General features: G+C 39.9%; 1 pseudogene; it reads left to right on the forward strand.

Annotated features, from left to right (window-relative positions):
• The first annotated feature begins 12,022 nt into the window (after window positions 1–12,022).
• On the forward strand, window positions 12,023–13,171 carry LOC117283897 (annotated as a pseudogene).
• Window positions 13,172–14,099: the final 928 nt, after the last annotated feature.

The following is a 14,099-nucleotide window of genomic DNA, read 5'->3' on the forward strand; positions in this document are numbered from 1 at the left end:
ATATATACACACACACACACACACACACACCACACACATTAAAGGGAAGAGGGAAGGGAGAGGTATAAGGGTGGGTAATAGAAGGATGGATATGTGCAAAGTATGTTATATGCATTGAACTTGCCTCCAAAAAAAGAAATGGAGAAGAGGGCAAGACAGGTGATGGGGGTGATATTGGTATGTTCTGTGTACTTTTCTATTTAATAGTGATTATAAACTTAAGTGACAAGTATTTATCTTCCTTGGACTTTGGCCCTCATTCAAGGAGGGCATGACTTGAGAGAAGTAGGAAACAGAAGACTTGTGTTATTCTTTTGTATAAACATTTACCAGTATGGCAACTGTTAGAAGCTACCGGCATACTATAGATCCATTCTAATTCCTGTCCCCCAGTATAAGCCTAAACCAGTGCCAAGACCTTCATACATTATTGTTAGGTTGTCCTAAACCTTAGGACCTAAAGCATCTAAAGATGTGATAAGATTAGTCATCCAGCCTTGCAAGCAGTAACTAATCCAATTGTGATTCTCTCCACCATTCCACTACCTACTCACTTCTGGGTGTCCTGGCACTATTGAAACTCCATCCTTCCCTATTCCTTTTTCTTGTTAGGCTAGGAGCCCAACTTTTCCTTCCCCACCAAAGCAGAATTTACTAAAGCAGCCCTTATCCTCTCACTTTTTAGAAGCCAAGCTGGAGGACCAGCTAGAGTGGGAAAGATGCTCAAGGACACCGGAATTACATGCCTTATATCCAAGACAAGAGCTAGACATGAGGCATACACCAAGGCAGTTTTGGCCCACTTAGTCTAATATCAGCTGATCTTGACCATAGTTGTACAGATGTCTTCCAGAGTTCAGGTTAAAAGCCTCCATTTAACAATTTAAGAAGAGGCCAGTCAGGACAGTTCTTACTGAGGCAGATATAGGGAAGGCCCCAGAGACATGCCACAGGAACAGGTTCCCAGTTAGAACTCGTACCCACTCACTAATCACAGACCACTGAGCAAGGTGGGAATATTTTGTAGAACCCCTAATTACACCAAGATGGTGAGTTACCAGATCAAGACAGTTCCTATATGGTCTGTTCCATTCACCTTTCCCTAACCGTCAGTCCCTGCCACAGGACAAGCCTAAATACAGTCCTTTGCCTCCTCCCTACTCCTTTTCTCCCCGCAGACTAGTCAAACAGACTGTATTATAGATTGTCTCTTGGGGATGTGCCCAAGAGATGCTGGGTGGGTCACGGTGCAGCCCCACCAAAAAATCCCAAGTTCATTCCAGTTTCAAGCACTAGATGTGAACTTAGATCTGATCTCATTGTTCCCTCTTATAGATTATCAGAATGAACCTCAGAAAAGGTAACCAACCAATCCAGGTCAGAAACAATTCATCTTGAGGTTGGTGGCAGGATAAGCTGAACAAGAGTTGGTAAGGACATAGCCATCATACAGGGAAAGTATGCTTCAGGGACATTCACTAATCTTGGATAGACTGCATGCTACATTACCACAGCACTGTAGGATCCAGAGATGTAAGTAGGAAATCAAGTTCTTAGGACTGGTGCTTAAGAACTTAACATCTACAGAGGAACAAGGGCTCAGTCACTAAAGTTTAAATCAGTGTAAGACCAACAGCAGATCTGACAATTTCAAGCGACCTCTGCTGGCCTGTTATAGCCTAGGTTCTAATAAGAATTTAAACTGGTTCTCTGTCCCAGGTGAGTGTTTAGAGACTTTACCTATGAAGGTGTAAGATCAGATACTGAAAGTCAAGCAAGATCATCTTTCTTGTCCCCCTCACCACCCTTCCAGTGATTATTCATATTTATGCAGAATTACTTTTACATGTGTTTCCCCTAATGCACAAAAATTGAATTTTCTATTCCCTTCTAGCAAGTTATTGCCCCATTCAAGGACATAATTTGTTTGTTCTCTACTAAAGATAAGCAGAACAGTTAGCCTCAAGCAGAATTTTCCTACCTGAGGAACACCATATTGTATGACATGGATATGATACAGATCTCTCATCCCTCAAGGGAACTGGAGCCTCCACACAAACATTTGAATCTAGTTTTACAGATCCTCACTAGCTTTGTGTACCATTACAAGTATTCTCTATGCAGGCCCTGAAAAAGTTGGGAAGCACTGTTTTAGAATATCATGATACTTGGGATGTTCAGTATTAGCCTCATTTGCAAAATGAAATGTATGCTCCCATGCAGGATCTAGATTTTTAGCCACTCTGATTTCAATCCCCTCTATCAAAAGAGGTTTATCTTAGACACGAATATAGTTGCCAACTATAGGTCCTGTGCCAGCCCAATCAATAAGTACCCTCCACCTCTAGGGTGATAACTATTAGTTCTGTGCAAAATAACCTCCACGTATTTTGTTTAAACCCAAAATTCTAGTATCTGTTTCTTATGAGATAACCAAAGCTTGGGGAGAGACAACATTTGTCAATAGTTCCTGCAGAAGATGAGAAATCTGCAACTCTAGCTCAAGCCTGGCTACTGAACCCACATTCTCGTTAGATGATGCAACTTTGCTGCAAAACTCAAGAGAGAAAGTGGTACCTCCAGAATGTTTATATAGGAGTGGTTTAGGGAGCAACATCCTAGTTTGTAGTAAAGTACAGTCATGGCTTGAGAACACAGTTATGTATCCAGCCATATCAAATGAGCAAGAATCAAATGCACTGTCAAAGAAGGGAGCAAGTTAGGGATGTCATAGAAGAGGCAGCCATTTAAGGAAGCCTGATGGAATAACACTGTAAAAGTAGCTGTATTTCTGGAACTTGGCCCCCTTTTGAATCTCTTCCTAGTGAAATCTTGTCAACCTTAACAAGATTCATCTCAAATTTTAGTCCTTTCTCAGCTATATAAAACTCAAAGCTGTGTTAAAGGACCCAACATGGAGGACAATAAATACACGTTCACTGTGGCCAGAATTGTAAAAGGAGAGAAACTACTGTAGTCTTGTACTTTCCCTAGGGATAAATAGCAGTAATTGATATTTTAAATAGGTATAAATGACCTGGGGGGGGCAAGGTTTTAACCCAGGCTTTCCAGGAAGTATCCCTGACCCACACCCACCCTTACTGAAAATCCTTGTATACTCTTGCTATGTGACTTGCTCCCCCATTTGACCCCCATTTAATCAATATTATCTGGGTGACTGTACTTGTAATCTTATTGGTTGGTCATGGTTTTGCTGCACCTTGTAATTTTCCATTGGGTCTTAAGAGTTTTTGTCACACTTTGTACCCAGCCTCACCACATGGCTTTACATCTTGGAGGCGAGATGAGCGGGCAACCCACTTTCCGATCCCCTTCTGTCTCTCAAACAGCTTTCTTTCCCTCAAATTTTACCTGCTCTAAAAAAATAAAAATAAAAATAAAAAGCTATAGAGCGCCAGTAGTTTAGCTCACTTTTAACTTTTTTCCAACAATCATTTTGAAAAAATCCAGTAATGATCAAGAAGCAACATGTATTTGTACCAGATCACCAAGAGGAGTGTAAATGATACATCGCAAACATACTAAGAAAAAGCATGATCAAAGTGGATGACACAGAGGGTTAGACTTCAAGCCCAACCATGAAAACAGACTCCAAATGCTGCCATGTGACATTGACATGCACTTGCAGGTTAAAAGCACAACAAAGTTTACAATCTTGTAATATTATGATACCAGTTTATTGCACCATTTGACAAGTTGTCAACGTAGCAAGACTTCAAGAATAGAGTCTCTAAAATATTACCAGATCTTGAACCAGTCTTGCTTTCCATCAGAAGATTCGCATACAGAAATTCATATATTTGGGATCCATTCATCTTACAGAATAGCTGTACAGGATAAGCTGTCACAACTGGCTAGGCAAGGAAGGACTGAAGATTAAAAACATGGCATTGTTCACTCTGTATGTGTTAGATACAGTCTAAACCAACTGTGATAACATCAAAGCACTCGCCAACTCTGGCCAACAAGTCTAAAGACAATTTAGTCTGTTTGGATTTAACCGTGCAATCCAAACTGTCAGTTTTCAGTAAGACACTCATTTGTCACATTAAAAATTCTAATATTAGATTGTATTTCACTTAAATGAAATACAGTGACAGTTAATAGTTAATAGTTAACTGTCAAGTTAATAGTTAACTATTAACTGTCACTGTACAATATAACTGTCAGCTAGCTGTACAGTGAATACTGGACAGTATTTCCTTTTTGATTAAACTGGTTTCAAGTAAAATTTAATTTATAGAGCAATACTTTTATAAAATAGACCAGCAAATCTGAAGAAAACTAGTCCTTCACCAGGTAAGCTGAGAAGTACTAGTCTGGGTCATTCCAGGCTTGTAACTCATTGAGATTTTTTTATTGACTGCCTGGAAAGTCAGCCATTTTACTCCTCTCATCCCAGGTTTAGATCTGGGTCCTAAACCTTCCATCCAAGAGTAGGGAGGCACGAGAGAAGTTTTTCATCAGGACTTGGTTTCCAGCCCTTTCTCAAACATCTTGAGCAAGTTGAGAACAAATTAGCTTTGGGTGGTAGGAAACAGAGGAATAGTATTAGTAAGATATCAGTGCCAGCCATTAAAGTATGACTGTAGAGGAGATTAGGAAAGGCCCACGAGAAGTCCATACTGAGCTGACCTAATGGTGTCTCATACCTCATTTGTGGAAGCCTGGCCAGTTCACAGCACATAAACAGTTGGGGCTTTAAACACATCTACCAACAGGGGGCACTTACTAACCACAGGAAAAAAGCTCTACTAAATTGCAAAACCATGACCTTTTGCTAACTTGCCTGAAAACACAGTGGTGGCAGTGATACTTGGAAACTTTTCCAGTCAAAGCCCAAGAGGGTGAAATACTTTTTCTCAATGTCAGGCAGTGTTCAAGAGTACAGTGAGCCAGAGCAGGCTGCTGAGCTGGTTAGAAATACAATACAGTCACCCAAACCCTCCCCTTTATCAGCCAAGTTGTTCAACTGTAGAACACTGTCCCATTTAAAGGCCCCCAGCACCCTCCCGCAGTCCCTACTGTAAGGGACATGGTCCTGGAATATGGACTGTACACCATCAGAAGCACCAAAGGAACTCAGAATTTCAGGAGTTGGACCCTTAGTACAACAGCTACATAAATCAGTGAATTAATGTAGAGGAATAGCTGTGAATATGTAATTCCAAAACAAAAACTCAATGCCCCTGCTACACTGAGATAGTACTAGTTTATAATCTGAAAAGTAAACCTTTGCTGCAAGAAAAATGCAAAAGTTACCTACTTAGGAAAGCTACACTTAAAAGATTTCCCAAAGAGCCCTGTGTTTTTCTGCCATCTTTCCCTCCCCTAGTCTGGTGGTTTAGCAGCTAGGAGAATGCCCTGGAGTTTAGAGGTCCAAGTCTAATCTAGCTCTCTAATCAGCCAAACTCTTACCTTTCAATACTAGAACAAAGGATGTACTTGGATTCATGCAGGGCTGAAGTTTACCAAAGTACAACAAATACAGCTATAAGACTGTTTCCTGGAAAAAATCGTGTAGAAGGAACTAAAGGAAACAGTAAGTGTATAAAGAAGTGATCAACAGATTGGAGGCCTATAAGAAGATAAATAACAGTCTTAATAGGACTAAAAAGCAAAAAGCTAAATAGCAATCTGGAAGGGAAGAATAGTGGGGCACTTAAGGCAACCGACTTGTTCAGAGGACAAAGTACAAGCTGATAACTACCTACTCATGAGGAAGTAGAGAGACAGACAGGTGTGCCAGGGCATAGGAGAGGTATTTGCACATGATTCCTACCCCCCTTCCCACAGTGTAATAGTATGTGGCTTTGGAACTGGTCCTTTGGGTCAAGTCAGTTTATAGCTTCAGCACCGCCACCTACAGAAGCACCCAGGACTGAGTAGTCAGGGTCTACCGCATGTACCTGGAAGTGGATCAGGCAGGTTAAAAACTCTCTCAGATAAGTCAATTTAAGTACAAACAGAGTGTGGTAATGCCTCAGTAAGATTTTATCATCAGCTCTAGTTTATCAAGTGACAGATACTGGTGCCCTTACCAACCAGACAGGTATTCTGCTCAGTGAACCCAGATTTTCCTACTAAATAAGGGAAGAATATACACAGCAGCATGTCACATATGATGAGCAGCCCTCCACTGGTTCTCTTAACAGGCCAGAGCGCCAGTAGGTGGGGTTAAGCCAGGGGCCAAGGAAAAAAAGCAGGGGCACAGCAAAATACGCTCCGAGTTATGACAGACCTACTCCACCCTACTATGTCATTTAGTCTGACGCAAACATGTGCATGACTAAGACCGTGACATTTAGCCAGTCATCTCACTACCACACCAAATGCTTCCGTTCACAGAAGCCCATGTTACTCAGCCAACATCTGAGCAGACAGGACTGCGTGCAACAGCAAGTGATTGTTCTGCAACACCTGCCTTCCCTCTGACCAACGCAGCATGACATCCGCCTGACTACATGTAGTTCTAGTTTTAGAGGCTCAGCTTCTTGTGGCTCAGATGATGTCTCACTTAACTACAATATTCTCAAAGTAAAGTATAGCAATCATAAAGGAAGTACACTGTATACACAAGGGCTTCTAAACAACATAACACAGTTTCATAAACTGAATTAGGAACCGGTACTCACTACAGTTTAAGTAAGGTGGTGAAATCTATTGAGATTACAGAATAAAACCCTAAAGATAAACAGGAAGTTTAGGAGGAAAGTGGTATAAAATTACGCAAGAACAGAAAGCCATCAGCTCCATCCACCCATCCACTTCTGCCTTTGTTTCATGTTTAACTGCAACTCATTTTAAAACTATTTTTAACTTTTTAAAAAAATTATTACTCTTTAATTTATGAATGGTAGATCAGCTTACTGCTAGTTCTCCAAAAATTCAGATTATTTTTTACATCTTTCTAGATGTTTTAAACCAGTCATCAAGTTGTCCTAGGAAATTTCAAAGGCATCCCAATTATAAGGCTTTATTGAAAGTTTCCCATTCCTCAAAAAGCTACCAGGACTGTCTTTGCACTGCCAAACAACTCCTAAATAACCTAATGTGAAAAGCACATTCCAATACAAATTCTAAGTAGCTTTCACGTGTATACCAATATTATTCTAACAGAACACAAATACAGTGATTAAAGCATCAAAACAACAATCCCTTCAACACACAAATGGGAACTTGGAGGCATTACAAGTATTGCTTGTGAAGAACATATCAAAGATCTGGTGCACTAAATAACCACCACACCCCACCCTCTGTTTTGTTTTTGGTACCAGGGATCAAACTCAGGTCCTTGCACTTTTGAGGCATTTGCTGGAACCAATGAGCTAAATACCTGACCCCCCACCCTCTTAATTACTGGGGACTGGTGGCAGCGGCACTGTGGAGCAGGCTGGATGCAGATTGAATACTGTGCATACACTTATTAAATTTATGTAAAATTGTATAAGATGGAATTGGAAATCATTAAATTCTTTCTGTGCAGAAATACTGAGTTTACTGTAACATGGTACAGTCCTGCATACTTCCTTGAACTGGATCATATATATGGTCATAGCTTCTGTATATACTTTTGCATTATTTTTCATTATAGGTTCATTATTTGTACTGTTTCCTACTTGTGATCATGTAGTTGTCTTATTTTGTGAGAGTTTAGCTCACTACTGTAACTTCTATAATTTATCAGTTATATTTATCAATAAGCTTACTGACAGCATTTAAATCTGTATAATAGAATCCTTATTGAATTGTTTAAATATTAATGATATTAAAAACATTTATTTCTAGTAAAAAAAAAAATCAGCAGACAATGCTAGTTAACACATCTTCCATTTCCAAGGTTTTGTGAACTTCAAATAATGGGGGAAAATGCAATGGGACAATAGTATTATATCAAAGACATCACCTAGTATTTTCTTTTCAGTGTCAGTAAGACTTTACCAACTGTGTAATTGAGATTTCTTAAATCAGAATATGTATGGTTGAGGAGATTCAGAACATTTCTCAAAGTTAATGTGCTTCTCAAAAGCAATTTTTCCCTTAGACCAAAGTTACAAACACGCTGTAGTAGAGATGACAGGTACCCTACCCACCAGCCAGAGAAGTCCTCCTCTAGGAATGTGACTGAAGTGAGTGTCATCATGGATCTCAGACCATCCTACTGCAGGCACTCCTCAAGGGACATGTTTAGATCAACGGTAGATATTTTAAGTCCAAAATTAAATTGGAATATGGAAATAAAGGATTGTACTAGTGAAAAAAATTGCAATAATGCTGAGAAATCAACAGAGCCCAACTTGGAAAAGCCTCCAAAATCTTCCACTGACCCTTAACGCAGAGTACGTAGGTCTGAACTCGATAATGGAACTTCCAGTTGCAAAAATATGTACGTTGCTCACATGGACTTAACTGCCACTGATGTCAGCAAGATTAGTTTTAAGAGGCAGCAAAATAAGATGAATGAAACACAAAGTGAAAGATGGCTTAGAAACAAAGCTCAAAGAAAACCCTAAAAGTTCAGGCATAGATATTGAGTAGAAGATCTGTAGTTGTGAACAGCAAAAGGAATGCAGAACTCCCAAGTTTTTCAGCACTACTGCCCAACTGCCTCAGGTGAATTTACTGAAAATAACTCTTCAGTGGTTTTGACCAAGATGACAGAATTGACAGGATAACAAAAAGAGGAAAACATGCTCTTCCTCCCAAAGTTCGGATAAACTTATGCAAGAGAAAACTAGAGGGGCAGGGATTTAGCTCAGCAGTTCTGCCACCTGCTTCATAAGCACAAATTCCTGGAGTTTGATCCCTGGTACCAGAAGAAAAAAAAAAAAAAAGACAGGGAGAGAAAACTGGATATGGGTCATAATTTGCTGTCCTTTTTTTTTTAAAACCATAACAAGCCTTTATTATGGGGAGGATCTGCCAGTTTGTCTCTAAACAAAGGAGAAAAAAGCAACAGGGCAGCACAGGGAGCTTCTTTAATAGGAGCAGGGTTGGGTTAGCCTGAGTTGGGGTAGGATTAAGAGATTAGAGGAGGCTGTGACATCACTAGCTGCTAGGAGGCAGCAAGTATCAGGTTACTGTTTTGGTGGGAGAAGAGGCATGGTGGGAAGAAGGCTATCCTTTAGTGGGAGAAGCCATATTTTAACATGGAGGCTGCTAGTCCATGTGGCAGCCATCTTAAGGCAAGGTCAAATCTAACATTCTAGGCTTTTTGTTTTATGGTCATTGGGTGAAGTTTTCTTCTGGAGCTGCTTCAAGCTGACAAAGGGGCAAAGGTTGGGGCTAAACCTAGATCTGGTGGGGGTGCTATCTTGTTTTAAGTCCCCTTTTGTTGTCCTTTAAAGATCTCAAAGCTATGGCTTCTTCCACATGAGGCTGGAGAAGTAGAGAAGCAAAGCTGCAAAACTGAAACTAGTGTGTTAAAAACGTACTGTATTAATTTGTCAAGTTTTCCTTACTTGCAGTCTCAGACTTTGCTAATCACAAGCATTATTAGTGCACATTGCATCAGTTTTACACCAAGAAATCTTTAGAAGTTATAATATAAAAGGACCTCTACCACAGTTTGATCCCAAAAAATGATAAAGGACTTCTATGTTAAGTAATTTTCACATGCTACTGGTGCGTCAGGATTGTGTGCCTCAAAAAACGTCTTAGATTGTGTGTTTATATACTGTTTTTATTATAGCACTTTTATTCTAGTTTGGAGCAAAAAAAAAATCTATATTATCAAAAAAACAAGAATTTGCTGATTTGTAACATAGTCTTCTCCTTAGTTCTCCCATGACCATTTATACAGAAGCCCAGGTGTCTAAACAAGTTCTCCCACAGAACACAATCAGAAAATGGGCAGCTCCCCTTCTAGTCCCCTTCTTAATGGGAGTGGGGGTCCTCCCTGAGATGGCAAACAGGGATAGTGGGCATGTCTACATCCACACATTTCTATCAGGCCCTGTCCATAGAGATTTCAGATGACATGGATAAAATAAGTCAGTCCTTAAATACAGTACAAAATCAAATAAATTCTCTAAGTAGCAGTTGTGTTACAAAATAGAAGGGCCCTTGACATTTTGACAGTGGAACATGCCAGGTGCAAGGTGAAAGGATGCTGTTATTTTGTTAACCAGTCAGGGATTGTTAAATCAAAGGTTAAGGAATTATAGCAGCACATCAAAGAGTGAAAAAAATGATGGAATTTTTGGAGAATAGACCAAAGCTATTCCTGGTTTCCCCAAATTATGCCTTGGCTACTTCCCTTGTTGGCCCCACTGGCTTATATATGCCTTTTAATCATGATAGGGCCCTGTGTGTTTCACTGTTTTCACAAAATTTTTGCAGGAATGTGTGAGGGCATTTACCAACCAGACAGTCACAGAACTCATCAAGGCGGGGTTATCAGCCACTGTGGCAGAGGGAAAAAGCCCCCACTTACTACCTCCCCCACCAGATCCAGGTTTAGCCCCAATAGTCGCCCCTTTGTCAGCTTGAAGCGGCTCCAGAAGAGACCTTCACCCGATAACCATAACACAAGAGCCTGGAATGTTAGATTCCCTTGCCTTAAGATGGCCCTAACTAGTAATGACACAGCCCCTCCTAGGGATGTCACAGCTCCCCAATCCCTAGCCACTACACATCACTCAACCCCACCCCAATCCCATGAAAAAGGCTCCCTGTTCTGCCATGTTGCTTTCTCTCCTTTGATCGGAGATTGCCTGACAGACTCTCCCCATTAAAAAGGCTTGTTATTGTCCTGGTCTGGCCCTGGTTTTCAGCTCTTTTTACATAACAGTGTTTGTCCAATTCTGGGTGAAGCTATTATGAGATATAATTGTACCATCTTTACATATGGTCAAACTGGCACTAGAAAACCCTTTACAGTGAGAAGCGAAAGCTCACCTAATGAAGTATACACCTGGAAGGAGGATCCTTTGCTACACTTCAAATTTTTGAGAAGCTAACTCATCATGGTACTGAATTTTCCATCAAAGCGTCTGCTGAAATCTATAAAAAACTTTTTGATCTTAATCTTTCTGATGTTTCTGAAAAATTACAGATGTTTGAGGATTCCTATACAAGGGGAGTGATTAAGGTTTAGAAGAAATTATGGTACACAGAAATGAAGTCTTACCAAATTTTGGAAAAGGGAGCAACAAAAATGACACCTACAGCATTTTTCTTTTTTTGGTTTTTTGAGACAGGGTCTCAATATGTAGTTGAGATTGATCTGGAACTCACTATGTAGCCCAGGATGGTCTTGAACTCACAGCGATCCTCCTTGTCTCAGCCTCCCAAATGCTGGGATTACAGGCATGCGCCACCATGCCCAGCTCTCCTGCAGCAATTTGGATGAACAAACTCCAATTCCCAGTTTTTGTTATAATACATATAAAGGAACTACAATTGATGAAGAACTTATTAAAAGTGGAAAGTTGAACTTGGTTACTCTTGCAAGCGGTGAAAACATTGCCATTCTGGAGCTGTTGACAAGAGCTCAGGAGGCTGGGACTAGCAATCAGTCCCTGGTGACTTTGGGAAAGGCTCTTGTAGAAAAAACACCTCATGTTCCCTACCAAGAATCTAAAACCAACAAGAATCCTCCAAGATTCTCAGGACATTCAAGCACATCTGTAATTGCAACAATTTCTGCTGCATCTCTCAATCTTGAGGAAACTGAGTACATTCCAATGTACTCATAAAAAATATATTGAATAACCGGGCATGGTGACACATGCCTGTAATCCCAGCACTCGGAAACTGAGGCAGGAGGATCGCTGTGAGTTAGAGACCAGCCTGGGCCACAAAGTGAGTTCCAGGTCAGTCTCAACTACATAGTGGGACCCTGTCTCAAAAACTACAAAACAAACAAGCAAACAAAACAACTATCTGGGCTGGGGATTTAGCTCAGTGGTTACATTGCCTGCCTAGTAAGCGCAAGATCCTGAGTTTGTTTGTGTTTTGTTACCAGGGATCAAACAAACAACAAAAAAATATACATATATTGAATAAACCTGAAGTTAAATCAGAAACTCACCAAGAAAACTCTTAAGGAGTATACAAAAGGGATGAGTGTCTGAAACAAGATCTTGCTGCAGGCTGTAAGGAAAAAACAGTGTACATTTTCTGAAAACTTAGAACAATGAATGGAAAAATTAACTTCAAGTAGAAGATTGTGAAATTCATTGAAAATCTCTGGTGCTCTTGAGGAACTAAGGTAACAAAGTTTACAAATAATAAAAATGAACTTTACCAGTGTAAGTGTGCCCTGCAAAATAAGAACTTGAAACTACCCAAAGCATCTGCAAGAAACAATGTATCTCATCAGCTCTGGAAAGCAGCGAGAAAGCTCATGATGCTAACAGCAAGTTACTTGACATAGTTAAAACCACAAAAGTTATGTCTGGTCTCCATGTCAAAGTGGACTGTAAAAAGGCAATTGAACGCAATACAGAAGCACAGGATATTTTTGGCAAAAACCTGGAGTCGGTTTAATGTGAAAGAATTAAGGATGGCCTTTTGCTTTGAGCTGCCATACTAGAAGTTCACAAAACCTTGTTTACAATTTGAGGTCTTCCAATTTGTTTCCATTAGACTCCTTTACTACAACAGCACTTGCATCTCACACCTATTTCAGGAAATGTGTCAATTCCTATTTCCTGACTTTCTAATATCATAAGATTAACAGCAGAAAGTAAAACTGTACTGCAGAAGTTAGTGAGTTTACAACTGACCTGCAGTCACAATGGTTTTATCCTCTACTGTGGTGTTCATTGAGGGGAAAAAAATCAAGTCAACTCAAACATTTTCAAGATTTCATGGAGAGACAGAAGATAGATCAGAAGAAAATGGATGCCTTTATCAGTGTATTGTGTAAGTGTCTACATAGTCAAGAGTACAGCTAGCTTATTCCTTGGTTGAATCACAGCAGCTTTATGAAGCCTTAAGTGAAGATGTGAAAACAAACCAAATTGATTCACTGGAACATTTGCCAGTTAATGAATCTTTGGACAGAGATTCTGGATGTTTTCATTTTTCCTCCAAAGTACAGAAACTATTCAGAAGTGTTCAAGAAGATACAAAACAGAAGTCTAAGGATGTAATTTACACAACCTTTCACAGTAAAAAATTGTATCAGAGTTTAAGGGAATAGATATAACACAGGACACAACTCACAGGATTTTATAATATTCACCAAAAAGTCAAATGCAGAGGAGAGCAAGGGATCTATTTACACACCAGAGACCCAAAGAAACCAGCCAAGGCCCTGGGTCTTCTCCAAGAAAACAGCAAATTATCTTCCAGGTCTCTTTATGCTGCCGACAATGAGTCTCAGGTGGATCTTCCACACCTAACCACGCTGATTCAATTCAGCTGGGTGCTACAAGTTTACCATTAATCCACCACAAAAAAATCGCTTGTCACAAAAACTAGGACATTTTAACCAAGAAGGTATAAAACTGAAGAGTCTGCACTTAACAGGAACCTGGAAAAAAAAAATAACTGAACAAAGAGAGATGTCTCTGAACATGAATAGTTTTTTGCAACAGTGGATATCTTCTCTAAAAAGTGGAAATTCAAGAAACTTAAAATTAGAGGGTATAAATGGATGTTTGCAGGCTTCAAAGTCAGGTCACTGAAAAATTAAATGAGACATAAAAACAGAAAATGGGAACCAGCATTATGTTTCTTAGCCAAATAACTGATAAGAAAGTTAGCACAAAGTCTAGAAGTTAGTGAAACTATGAAACTGGGTTTGACTAAGCTCGATTACTTTCTGCAACAGGATCTCAAACTGGATATCCCCAACACCATGGTAAACGTTATTTATACCCATCAGTGTGCTGGCAAGAACTGAACCACGAGAACAGCCCCTTGGATCAGTTGGAAAAAGGAAAAACCTAAGCTGTTCAGAAAACAAAGAACAGTTCGGTCACGAATGAAGAAAAGGCGGTACATAGAAGAACCTCTAAATTAAAAGCCACCTGCAGGTGGCCAGTGTGGATTGTTCCAATTGGTGGGTTTCCATCTTTTCAGCATTAGAAAATGGAGGCATTTAACCTGATAGAACTTCGAGACTA

The sequence above is a fragment of the Fukomys damarensis genome, unplaced genomic scaffold (assembly GCF_012274545.1).
Source record: "Fukomys damarensis isolate Sample0158 unplaced genomic scaffold, DMR_v1.0_HiC HiC_scaffold_32, whole genome shotgun sequence".
Classification (NCBI taxonomy): domain Eukaryota; kingdom Metazoa; phylum Chordata; class Mammalia; order Rodentia; family Bathyergidae; genus Fukomys; species Fukomys damarensis.